The 13,670-nt window shown below is 40.9% G+C and overlaps 1 protein-coding gene and 1 pseudogene across 6 annotated transcripts in view; both read left to right on the top strand.

Annotated features, from left to right (window-relative positions):
- The first annotated feature begins 839 nt into the window (after positions 1–839).
- Positions 840–13,670, top strand: part of Trim30d (tripartite motif-containing 30D) — a 37,840-nt gene continuing 25,009 nt past the window's right edge. For 4 of the 6 annotated variants that reach the window (XM_006507548.3, XM_006507546.3, XM_006507549.4 and 1 more), the window contains exon 1: positions 840–1,022. The gene's annotated coding sequence lies outside the window, so the exon portion shown is untranslated. The remainder of the gene's footprint in view (positions 1,023–13,670) is intronic. The other 2 variants (NM_001167828.1, NM_199146.2) reach the window with 1 other exon arrangement.
- On the top strand, positions 6,717–9,635 carry Gm16464 (predicted gene 16464; annotated as a pseudogene).

The raw sequence follows: 13,670 nt of genomic DNA, 5'->3' as shown, positions 1-13,670 counted from the left end.
CACACCTGATTTTGTACAGTGCTGAAGGAACACCATTGGCCTCCATAATGATAGGCAAAGACTACTCTCAGAGAAGCCCATTCAAAGCCCTACACATTTCTACCCTCTACTCGGGGAATGGTTTAGCAGTAGTACTGGTCTTTATTACAAATCCTAAAGCAAATGGGACCTTGTAAAACATTCTGGTGGGGGACTTCTGGAAGGGAGAAATGAATGGATGGATCAGATCAACACTGTGAAAGGACAAAGTCTATTCAGCCACAGAATACATAATCTGGAGGAGACCATGGGGCAGCTGGAGAGCGCTCGACACCTCACTACTCTCTCTGCTGTGAGGGTGGTGAGGTGTTTCTACCTGTCTCTGCACATGACTCCTTCCCATCCTATCCCTGATGGTTCAAAATCTTGCTTGTGTGGCAGCTTCCCTGAACTGCAACTTCCTTCCTGTTGTCATTCTGTAAGAGTCCAGCTCCAACCTTGGAGAAACACTGCAGTTTTCTGTTCCTAGCCCTGTTTATTTTTACCTTTATGTCACACTTGCCACCAAGGCAAAGCCAGTACAGGAGCTCAGGTGCAGGAGAAGCCCACATGGGAAAGGCTCTCATTCCATATTTATACACGGTCAGGAACTTTTTTTATTGATTGTATCATGAGTCTGAACAAGTGACACAACAAGTTCCTGAAGCTCTGAAAATGTCCCAAGCTCCTGAAAGACAGAGCTGACCCAAGGCAACTGACTCCCTCTGGTGGTAAAACTCCAGTTAATGATGAGGTACCACCCCATTGGTTGGTAGTTCTTTAGTTTCTTTTTCTCAGTTCCTGCCCTCAAAGTTTTAACTTTCATTTCTCTACTGGCTCTTCAGAGGAGCAGCACAGTTGGCTGAATCATCAGGACTTAGACTCTGGCCTGTATTTGTTCCTCTCCACAAATCCTGGGTCTCTTGGTTGGTATCTGAAGGTGTGAGCCAATTTTCAACTGCAGAGTTTGAAGAAATTTAGAAGAAGGCACAGTCTTTGCTCTGGTGAGTTTAAGTTGGAGTTAAAAAGCAGGAGGGTGTTGGAGGGGAACTGCTGGCTTCCTGCTGAGTATTGTGGGATGAGAGCCAGAGACAGGGTGGCCTAAAGGAAGACAGCTCTCATAGTATGTTAGGAGATGTCCAGTTGTTGTACCAAACATATTTCAGACTTTTCTAATCTTTAATTATGATTTGCATCATGAACCTTCTGCTCCAAGACAGACTTTGGTCTCCCTAAATAGAAGAAGTACAGCCAAAGGAGTGTATGAAAGCAAAACTTTAAGATTTCTTTGAGTAATAGTGGCTTTACACATGATTCTAAGGGCTCGTTCTCTATGCTGCTGTCTCTGTGATAGGAATTCTTGATCTCTGTGTAGCTTCCTATTAATGTACTTGTACTATGAAACAGTCCAAAGTCTGTAGAGAATCCCTAATGTCACTTAAAAGTCAGTACCATAGCCTGCCCTTGTCCTTGGGTCATAAAACCTAATCTAAAGAAGAAGAAATATCCAGGAGGTGTAATTTATTGAGGTGCATTTAGTGCATTGGAGGAGCACTTGCATGTTTGTACAAGACCCTAATTTAATCCCAACGAAAGAGACAGTGGATGGGGTAAAAGGAGGATTGGACAAGAGAGGGAGAGGGGGAGGGGGAGGGGGAGAGAGAGAGAGAGGGAGAGGGAGAGGGAGGGAGGAGAGAACAACACTGGTAAAGCACTCTCCAGAAGTGCCCAACCCAGGCTGACCTCATGGAATTGCCCTGTGTCGACCTCCCCAGCAGCTGAGATTACAAGTGTACATTAACCCCAGGAGAAACAGCATGGCCTCTTAATTGAGCTTAATGACATAAAAGAATCAAAGATGTCTGCTAATAGAAAGATCTAGAGATCTTGAGAACCATGAAAGAAAAGAAGGCAGTTGGAGCAGAGAATCCAGGCTTCCCCCAAGCTAATTTAGACACCAGAAGACACAGGTCAAGCCTTCCAGTGTCCAGGTTGGTTTGAGGGCTGTAAAGAGTCCACTCATGCCGGAAGTGGTGGCTCAAACCTTCAATCCCAGCACTTGGGAGGCAGAGGCAGGTGGATTTCTGAGTTGGAGGCTACCGTGGTCTACAAAGTGAGTTCCAGGACAGCCAGGGCTATACAGAGAAACACTGTCTAAAAGAAAAAGAAAAAAAAAAAAAAAACGAACAAACTGCTTTGGCTCCCTACAGGTTGAGCACATGCTACACCCACTCCAGTGCTCTCTGGATTCTCAAATGAAAGACACACACAAACCCACTCCCAAAAAGACACACAAAAACTAGATTAATTTTCATATGCCTTGATTAGCTCAAAGGCTGGACAGTTCTATTCCTCCCCCAGCACACAAACTCCCCTCTGGTATTCTTGGCTCAACTTGTTAAATGAAGATTTCATCTCTGCTATCCCAGACCTAACTGGAGGAATAGCCCTGATGGGCACTTACAGGAATTCTTATGCTACTTGTTGGCTTTCTCTCCTGGAGGTCTTGTCTCCTCCCCCTCTCCAAGTTCCTAGAAAATCTAAGGTCCCTGTTTGATCTCTCTATCCCCAACGATTGGACTCTGGAATCTTTATTTACCAATCAAAACCAATTGGGTGCAGGGACCTGCAGCATCTTAGAAGCAAACATGGAAATTCCCACGTTATTTAGGAATCCATTAAACCAAGGCCCTATCATAAATTTCTCATAGACAGGACAAATTTTGCGTCAGAAGTTTTGTGGGTGGGTTGGTGTCCCTATCACTCCACTGGGGTTCCTGTTTGGCTACAAGAAGTAGATTCTTCAGGTTTCATATCCCCAGTGCTATGAGTCACACACAGCTAAGGCACTCACAAAGATACTAGGGCACCTACCTTCTCCCTGGTCTCTGTCTCTTCTTAGAGATGCCCCATACCTATCCACCCTGTCAGTTGCAGATTTCTTTTCATTTTCATGGTCATCTACCCATCCTCCTCTCCTCCCCACACCACATCCTGAACCCTTCAGTTTCCCTATTCATCTCTCTCCTATCCAGTTCCCTGCCTCCATCTACCTATTATGACTATTTGATTCTCCCACCTAAGTGAGAATCAAGCATCTTCCCATGTGCCTTCCTTCTTGTTTAGCTTCTTTGGGTCTGTGGAATATGGCATGGATATCCTAAATTTTATGGCTAATATCAGTGAATAGTGAGTACATACCATGCCTGTCCTTTGGGGACCAGAGTACCTCACTCAGAATGATATTCTCAAATTCCACCCATTTATCTAAAAAAATCATGATATCTTTGTTTTTCATAGCTGAGTAGCATTCCATTGTATAAATGTATCATATTTTCTTTATTCATTCTTCAGTTGTGGTTCATCTAGGTTGTTTTTGGTTTCTGGGTATCACATATAAAGCTGCTATAAATATACTCAAGCAAATGTCGCTGTGGGATGGTGGAGCATTTTTGGATATATGCCCAGAAGCAGTAGGTAGGTCTTCAGATAGAACTATTCCCAGTTTTATGAGAAACCACCAAATTGATTGCCAAAGTGGTTGTACAACTTTGTACTCCCACCAGCAATGGAGGAGTGTCCACCTTGCTCCACATTCTCACCAGCATGTGCTAACTGTTGAATTTTTTATCTTAACCATTCTGATGGGTATAAGATGAAACCTTATTTTTTTTTATTTGCATTTCTCTAATGACTAAGAATTTGAAACATTTATTAAAGTACTTCTCTGGCCATTCAAGATTCCTCTGTTGAGAACTCACTGTTTAGCTCTGGACACATTTTTTAATTGTTTCATTTAGGTTGTTAGAGTTTGCCTTCATGAATACATTATAAGTTTTGCATATGAGCCCTCTGTCAAATGTAAGGTTAATGAAGAACCTTTAACATTTTGTAGGCTGCCGTTAACTGTGTTCTTTACACGACAGAAACTTTGCCATTTCATGAGGTCCCATTTATAAATAGTTGATCATGGAGTCTAAGCCATTGGTGTTTTGTTCAGTAAATTGACTTCTGTACCAATGTGTTCAAGATTATTGTCCACTTTCTCTTCTATGAAATTTAGTGTGGTGGGTTTTATCCTGAGGTCCTTGATCCAATTGGAATTGAATTTTGTCCAGTGTGATGAATATGTATCTATTTGCATTCTTTTACATCTAGACATCATTGGGCTGCAACCATTTGTTTAAAATGACTTTTTTCCACATTTGTAGTTTCAGTTTATTTATCAAAAAATAGTGTCCAAGATACAAAAATATTGAAATTGTCCCATGTATCCTATCAGATCACCATGCACTAAGGCTGATCTTCAATAACAACATAAATAATGGAAAGCCAACATTCACGTGGAAACTGAACAACACTCTTCTCAATGATAACTTGGTCAAGGAAGGAATAAAGAAAGAAATTAAAGACTTTTTAGAGTTTAATGAAAATGAAGCCACAACGTACCCAAACCTATGGGACACAATGAAAGCATTTCTACGAGGGAAACTCATAGCTCTGAGTGCCTCCAAGAAGAAACGGGAGAGAGCACATACTAGCAGCTTGACAACACATCTAAAAGCTCTAGAAAAAAAGGAAGCAAATTCACCCAAAAGGAGTAGATGGCAGGAAATAATTAAATTCAGGGGTGAAATCAACCAAGTGGAAACAAGAAGAACTATTCATAGAATTAACCAAACAAGGAGTTGGTTCTTTGAGAAAATCAACAAGATAGATAAACCCTTATCTTAACTCACTAGAGGGCACAGGGACAAAATCCTAATTAACAAAATCAGAAATGAAAAGGGAGACATAACAACAGATCCTGAAGAAATCCAAAACACCATCAGATCCTTCTACAAAAGGCTATACTCAACAAAACTGGAAAACCTGGACGAAATGGACAAATTTCTGGACAGATACCAGGTACCAAAGTTGAATCAGGATCAAGATGACTATCTAAACAGTCCCATATCCCCTAAAGAAATAGAAGCAGTTATTAATAGTCTCCCAGCCAAAAAAAGCCCAGGACCAGACGGGTTTAGTGAAGAGTTCTATCAGACCTTCAAAGAAGATCTAATTCCAGTTCTGCACAAACTATTTCACAAAATAGAAGTAGAAGGTACAATACCCAACTCATTTTATGAAGCCACTATTACTCTGGTACCTAAACCACAGAAAGATCCAACAAAGATAGAGAACTTCAGACCAATTTCCCTTATGAATATCGATGGAAAAATCCTCAATAAAATTCTCGCTAACCGAATCAATGGCCTTTCTCTACATAAACAATAAACAGGCTGAGAAAGATATTAGGGAAACAACACCCTTCACAATAGTCACAAATAATATAAAATATCTTGGCGGGACTCTAACTAAGGAAGTGAAAGTTCTGTATGATAAAAACTTCAAGTCTCTGAAGAAAGAAATTAAAGAAGATCTCAGAAGATGAAAAATCTCCCATGCTCATGGATTGGCAGGATCAACATTGTAAAAATGGCTATCTTGCCAAAAGCAATCTACAGATTCAATGCAATCCCCATCAAAATTCCAACTCAATTCTTCAACGAATTAGAAGGAGCAATTTGCAAATTCATCTGGAATAACAAAATACCTAGGATAGCAAATACTCTTCTCAAGGATAAAAGAACCTCTGGTGGAATCACCATGCCTGACCTAAAGCTTTACTACAGAGCAATTGTGATAAAAACTACATGGTACTGGTGTAGAGTCAGACAAGTAGACCAATGGAATAGAATCGAAGACCCAGAAATGAACCCACACACCTATGGTCACTTGATCTTCGACAAGGGAGCTAAAACCATCCAGTGGAAGAAAGACAGCATTTTCAACAATTGGTGCTGGCACAACTGGTTGTTATCATGTAGAAGAATGCGAATCGATTCATACCTATCTCCTTGTACTAAGGTCAAATCTAAGTGGATCAAGGAACTTCACATAAAACCAGGAACACTGAAACTTATAGAGGAGAAAGTGGGGAAAAGCCTTGAAGATATGGGCACAGGGGAAAAATTCCTGAACAGAACAGCAATGGCTTGTGCTGTAAGATGGAGAATTGACAAATGGGACCTAATGAAACTCCAAAGTTTCTGCAAGGCAAAAGACACCTTCAATAAGACAAAAAGACCACCAACAGATTGGGAAAGGATTTTTACCTATCCTAAATAAGATAGGGGACTAATATCCAACACATATAAAGAACTCAAGAAGGTGAACTTCAGAAAATCAAATAACCCCATTAAAAAATGGGGCTCAGAACTGAACAAAGAATTCTTGCTAGTCCGCTGTGGGGAGGTGGCGGCGGCGAGCCAGCGGGGGTGCGTCTGAGGCTGGAGCCCTGCCCAGGGCTGGGCGGCGGGGCGGGCGGGCGCGCAGCGGGCAAGGCGGGGAGTGCGGGCAGGCACAGCCCTGCTCTGCTCGGGGCTGCCGGCGCCGACCGCGCCATTGTTGGGGGAGGGGGCGGGCGCGGAGTCCGGGGCGAGTGGAGGCGCAGGCGTTGGCCGAGCGGAGCGGACGCTCCCCATGGGGAACAAGCTGACCTGTTGCGTGTCCCCCAATCCCAGCCCCAAGCTGGGCCGGCGCGCTGGGCCGGCAGAGCCCGACTACGAGTCCGAGGTCTAAGAGGCGGCGGCTGGGGACGCGGTGGCGGTAGCGCCGGCGCCCGCTGCGGCCGTGGAGCCTGCCGAGTTGGATTTCGGAGCCGGGGAGGGCCACCACCTGCAGCACATCAGTGACCGAGAGATGCCCGAAGATCTAGCTTTGGAATCAAACCCTTCCGACCACCCGAGGGCAAGCACAATTTTCCTGAGCAAATCTCAAACGGATGTGCGTGAAAAGAGGAAGAGCAACCATTTAAACCATGTATCTCCAGGGCAGCTTACTAAAAAGTATAGCTCATGCTCAACAATATATCTAAATGACAGCACAGTCAGCCAGCCTAACCTTAGAACCACAATAAAATGTGTGACCTTAGCAATATATTACCACATAAAGAACAGAGATGCAAATAGATCCCTGGACATTTTTGATGAGCGGTCACATCCTCTCACAAGAGAGAAAGTTCCAGAGGAGTACTTTAAGCATGACCCTGAACACAAATTTATTTACAGATTTGTTCGTACACTTTTTAGTGCTGCACAGCTGACAGCGGAATGTGCAATAGTGACGTTGGTTTACTTAGAGAGGCTCCTAACTTATGCTGAGATCGACATTTGTCCCACCAACTGGAAAAGAATTGTTCTGGGAGCCATTCTTCTTGCCTCCAAGGTTTGGGATGACCAGGCTGTATGGAATGTAGACTACTGCCAGATCCTCAAGGACATTACGGTTGAGGACATGAATGAGATGGAAAGGCATTTCTTGGAGCTACTCCAGTTTAATATTAATGTTCCTGCCAGTGTTTATGCCAAATACTACTTTGACCTTCGCTCCTTAGCAGATGACAACAACCTGAATTTTCTGTTTGCTCCTCTCAGCAAAGAAAGAGCACAGAACCTAGAGGCCATTTCAAGATTGTGTGAAGACAAATACAAAGACTTGTGTAGAGCTGCTATGAGAAGATCTTTAAGCGCTGATAATTTCATTGGTATTCAGCGCTCTAATGCCATCCTCTCTTAAGAGACTCGAGGAGTAAGAACACCAGGGACTCCTCATAGACAGGCTGGAGCAACAGCACCTCTCCTGATCAGAGAGCAGCAGAGGTGGGACTCCACGGGATGGGAAGACCTCGGATTCAAGAGACTCTGGACAGTGACTGCTGACTCCATAGGAAAGAATGGGACCTTGTCAAAGCAACAGCTCTCTGTCCTTTGTAATGTAAACGGTTACAGAAACCACTCCACAGCAAAAGCGCTGACCACACTGATCGTGCTTACCATGTAGGCCAATGGCTGTGAAATATGCGAGGTTTTTAAATTGTTTCAATTTTTAGACTTTTGTTTGAGACAGGGTCTTACATAGCCTGGGCTGGCCTCAAACTAAGTATATGATTGAGGCTGTCCTTGAACTCCTATCTTCCTGCCTCTACCTCCCAAATGCTGGGATTACCATGCCTGGCTCAGATTTTTAGACTTTAAAGACACTAACCATATAACTTTGGTTTTTCTTGCCCCTGCCCCACCCAACTGCTGCATATGCTTTTAGAATTGATGCATTTCAGTATTACCATTAAAACATGAGAATCCTTCTCCATTTTTGTGGTGCTGGGAATCAAATTGAAGACCTAGCAAGTGCTTGGTAAGCATTTGACCACTGAGCAACACTCCTCAGCCCCAAACAGGATTCTTAACACTCATGAAACCACCTAGGAGCAGATTGTAGCCTCATTAGGTATTAAAGGTTCTCTCACTGTATCATCAGAGCTGCTAGTCATTACTGGCAATCAGTTTAAATTACCAGAAAGCTGCTGGAAACACTCGCTATTCACGTTGTTCGTAAGTGCTGCTTGCTGGCATTTTGGTGTGTTTGGAGCCATAGAGAGAGAGTGTCCTGTGCTGACCACTTCTGTTGCGTCCACACTGCGTTCATTTCCTGTTCACTACTAATGGTGCTTCTCATCCTCTGATCACTTCTCTCTCATGTGTTAAACAAGTGTATTAAAGATGCTTCATAATGCCAACAACATAGCAGGTCAGTAAACATGATCCCATAGTAAAATACAAGGGGTCCCCAAAATTAGTGATTGCTTCACACTTACTGTCCTGTGGGCTCTCTGGGGACACTGCAACAGAAGCCACAAACTTGCACAAAACATCATTTGAAAGTTTTAATTTTACCAATTTGAAGCTAATTTAATTTTATTGTTTCTCAGTTATAACCGTAAACCAAAAATATTCCAAATGTGGGAAATTAAGTTGAAGGGAAAGGTGACTTAAAACTTTCAAATAATGTTTCATTAGTTTTGTAGCGTTTGTGATTGTAAGGCATCAGAGCTGACAACTATGTGGAGCTGTGGGAGCTGCGGTGCCTTTCCATGGAAGCACTCTGTTCTCAAGTGTTCTTTGCCAGGCTGGGCTCTAGCCGCTTTGATCACCTAAGTGTCTTTACGCTCAGTCAAGGGAGGCTATTAAAGTGGTGGTAACTCACATGGAACAAATCAAAAGAAATCAGATCCTCAAACAGCAGGTGAAATGAGCAATTAAAACCCTGCGCGCTCTCCTGGGTGCAGGTCTCTCTTAAGCTGCATCCTTGCAGGCCTATGCACGGCTTTCAACAGCAGGGAGCGAAGACTGGGAAAGGAATGGCAGTAGCAGCTAAAGCTGAAATAATAAAAGATTTGCATCCTACAACTATGTGCATTCTATTTATAAGACTCCCAAGGTTAGATGTGAGAAGAAAAAAGCCTTTTGTGGGCCACGAATACTTTCTCTTGAGGCTGCAATGCTTCCCATGCTCATCAGTGCTGCCAGGCTCATCACTTTTAAAGGACAGACATAAGTGTTACAGAAGAATGTATGAAATATTACAATCTACCACCTCAAAAAACATTGTTTATGGAGTTCAGAGCTTAGAGATTCAAGTATTGATTGCAGTTTTGTTTTGAAAAGAATGCTACAACTTAACGTGGTTTTTCTTTCTCATGTTTATATTAAAAGCTAATAAATTCTATTTTAATTTAAAAAAAAAAAGAATTCTCAACTGAGGAATACGGAATGGCAGAGAAGCACCTGAAAAAAATGTTCAACATCCTTAATCATCAGGGAAATGCAAATCAAAACAACCCTGAGATTCCACCTCACACCAGTCAGAATAGCTAAGATCAAAAATTCAGGTGAAAGCAGATGCTGGCGAGGATGTGGAGAAAGAGGAACACTCCTCCATTGTTGGTGGGATTGCAGGCTTGTACAACCACTCTGGAAATCAGTCTGGCTGTTCCTCAGAAAATTGGACATAGTACTACCGGAGGATCCCGCAATACCTCTCCTGGGCATATATCCAGAAGATGTCCCAACCGGTAAGAAGGACACATGCTCCACTATGTTCATAGCAGCCTTATTTATAATAGCCAGAAGCTGGAAAGAACCCAGATGCCCCTCAACAGAGGAATGGATACAAAAAATGTGGTACATTTACACAATGGAGTACTACTCAGCTATTAAAAAGAATGAATTCACGAAATTCCTAGGCAAATGGTTGGACCTGGAGGGCATCATCCTGAGTGAGGTAACCCAATCACAAAAAAACTCAAATGAAATGTACTCACTGAGAAGTGGATATTAGCCCAAAACCTAGGATACCCAAGATATAAGATACAATTTCCTAAACACATGAAACTCAAGAAAAATGAAGACTGAAGTGTGGACACTACGCCCCTCCTTAGAAGTGGGAACAAAACACCCATGGAAGGAGTTACAGAGACAAAGTTTGGAGACGAAAGGATGGACCATGTAGAGACTGCCATATCCACGGATCCACCCCATAATCAGCATCCAAATGCTGACACCATTGCATACACTAGCAAGATTTTATCAAAAGGACCCAGATGTAGCTGTCCCTTGTGAGACTATGCCGGGGCCTAGCAAACACAGAAGTGGATGTTCACAGTCAGCTATTGGATGGATCACAGGGCCCCCAATGGAGGAGCTAGAGAAAGTACCCAAGGAGCTAAAGGGATCTGCAACCCTATAGGTGGAACAACATTATGAACTAACCAGTACCCCGGAGCTCTTGACTCTGGCTGCATATGTATCAAAAGATGGCCTAGTCTGCCATCACTGGAAAGAGAGGCCCATTGGACACGCAAACTTTATATGCCCCAGTACAGGGGAACACCAGGGCCAAAAAGGAGAAGTGGGTGGGTAGGGGAGTAGGGATGGGTGGGTATGGGGGACTTTTGGTATAGCATTGGAAATGTAAATGAGCTAAATATCTAATAAAAAAATGGGAAAAAATAGTGTCCATATGTATGTGGGTTTATTTCTGGGTCTTCTATTTGATTCAATTGATTAACATGTCTGTTTCTTTACCAATACCATGCAGTTTTTCAATTACTGCTCTGTAGTACAGATTTAGGTCAGGGATGGTGTCATGGTTTGAATATGCCCGACCTAGGAAGTGGCATTATTAGGAGGCATAGGTGTATCACTCTGGGCGTGAGCTTAAGACCCTCACCCTAGTTGCTTGGACTCCAGCATTCTTCTGGCAGTCTTTAGATGAAGATGCAGAACTCTCACCTTCTCCTGCACCATGCCTGCCTGGATGCTGCCATGTCCCTCTCTTGATGATACTGGTCTGAACGTCTGAACCTATAAGCCAGCCCCAATTAAATGGTGTCATTTATGAGACTTGCTTTGATTGTGGTGTCTGTTCACAGCAGTAAAACCCTAAGACAGATCGATCCTTTCTGAAATTCTTTTATTGTTCAGAATTGTTTTGGCTTCCCTGAGTTTTTGGTTTTTCCATATGAAGTTTAGAAGTTCTCTTTACAAAATTTCGTTGGAATTTGTTGGGGATTGCTTTTCATAAGATGGCCATTTTCACTGTATTAATCCTGCATATTCATGAGCATGGGAGATCTTTCCATCTTCTGATATCTTCTATAATTTCTTTCTTCAGGGACTTGATGTTGTTTTCATACACATCTTTCACTGGCTTGGTTAGACTTACAATAAGAATATTATTTATGGTTATTGAAAGGGTGTTTTTCCTTAATTTCTTTCTCACAGATTCAGGTTCTTAATTTTTTTTTATCATGTTGGCTCACTATCTGTGAGTTTTCTATATGTAATATTGCATATACATCTTTACTGAGATCATTGGCTATTTTTAATGTGTAAAAAGACTCTTACTTGCATACCTTTTAGTTTAGTTTAGTTTTTCAATTTCCATTTATTTCAAGTACTTGCCCTGCTGTGATGAATAGAGGTAACAAAAATAAGTATGCTTGTTTTATAAATGAGTTTAAAGATTTTTCCATTTTTCTAAATTTGCTATGAGATTAGCAGTAGGCTTTTCATGTATGTCTTTACAGCAAGGAAATTTATGTCTATTTATAGAGAGTTTTGGAAATTTAATTACTGAAAAAAATATTTTTTTTCAAATATTTCTCATGCAAAGAATGATGACATTCTTTTGGGTTTGGGGGTATCGTCAGTGAGACAAAGTATCTCTATAGTTGTAGGTATCCTGGAACTCACTCTGTAGACCAGGCAGGCCTTGGACTCACAAATCTGCCTGCTTTAAAGGTGTTCACCACCACCTGGCCTACAGGGGTTTCTTGTCTTCAGTTTGTCAGTATAGTGTGAATTGTCTATTGGTTTTTCATGCTGAACTAATATTACATGTTATTGGGAGAAAAATCTGTGTACTTTTAAGAATAATTTTTGATATAGTCTTGATTTTAGTCACTATTATGGTGGCATACATACCTGCAGTCACCCATTAATGTTTTTTAGCAAATTTCTAGACCAAGATGTAAAAATATTTTTTAGTGTTTGATTTTCTTTTATTTTTTCTTATTTTTCATCATTTAAATGAATTTATACATCAACCATATTAATAATATTGAGTATTTTGAAAATCAAATAACACGTAAAAATTTCTACAACTTTTATAGTCATATCCTTTCTTATGCTAAAAATACATTTAATCAATATTTAATACTCTCCATAACTGAGGAACCTATATCTAATGTTAAATACTAAATTGTTTCAAAACATTAAAAATATTAATTGGGAGTTAAGCATAGTAGAAGACCATAAAATATTACAAATAAATCATTGATAGATATATTCAAAATCCCTTATATGATATAACCTGACATAGTGAGAGTGCATTTAAAGCTCATTATGTATCTGTGTACATTGTCTGATAATCAGTTTACTTAAAAAGGATTATCAGTGTTTCTAGGAGAGAAATTATTTTATCAATAAGTATATTTTTTAAATTTCAAAATAGGAAAAACTCTGAATTTATATATTAAGAAAATGCTAATTTCAAGCACAGTGAGAAAAATATCAATAATATTTCCATGATGTTTGTAGAACATCATTTTAATATTTTCAACTGTTAATACTCAAAAATCAGAATAATTATTTTAAGGCATGTTTCATTGTTATGTCTCCCTTTTCATTTCTGATTTTATTAATTTGGATACTGTCTCTTTATCCTCTGGTTAGTCTGGCTAAGGTTTTATCTATCTTGTTGATTTTCTCTAAGAATCAGCTCCTGGTTTCGTTGATTCTATGTATAGTTCTTTTTGTTTCTTTTTGTTTGATTTCAGCCCAGAGTTTGATTATTTCCTACATTGTACTCCTCTTGGGTGTATTTGCTTCTCTTTTTTCTAGAGCTTTCACATGTGCTGTCAAGCTGCTAAGTGTAAGCTCTCTTCAGCTTCTTTGTAGAGGCACTTAGGGCTATGAGTTTTCCTATTACCACTGCTTTCATTCTGTCCCATAAGTTTTGGTATGATGTATCTTCATTTTCATTAAATTCTGAAAAGCCTTTAATTTCTTTTTATTTTTCCTTGACCAAGTTATCATTGAGTAGAGCATTGTTCAGCTTCCATGTGTTTTTGTGCTTTCAGTACTTTTTGTTAGTATTTAAGACCAGTCTTAGTCTGTGGTGATCTGATAGGGTGCAAGAGATTATTTATATATTCTTGTATCCGTTGAGGACTGTTTTGTGACCAATTAAATGGTCAATTTTGGAGA

The sequence above is a fragment of the Mus musculus genome, chromosome 7 (assembly GCF_000001635.26).
Source record: "Mus musculus strain C57BL/6J chromosome 7, GRCm38.p6 C57BL/6J".
Taxonomy (NCBI): Eukaryota; Metazoa; Chordata; class Mammalia; order Rodentia; family Muridae; genus Mus; species Mus musculus.
Note: the sequence above shows the minus strand (reverse complement) of the source record. Positions and strands in the feature narration are given on the sequence as shown.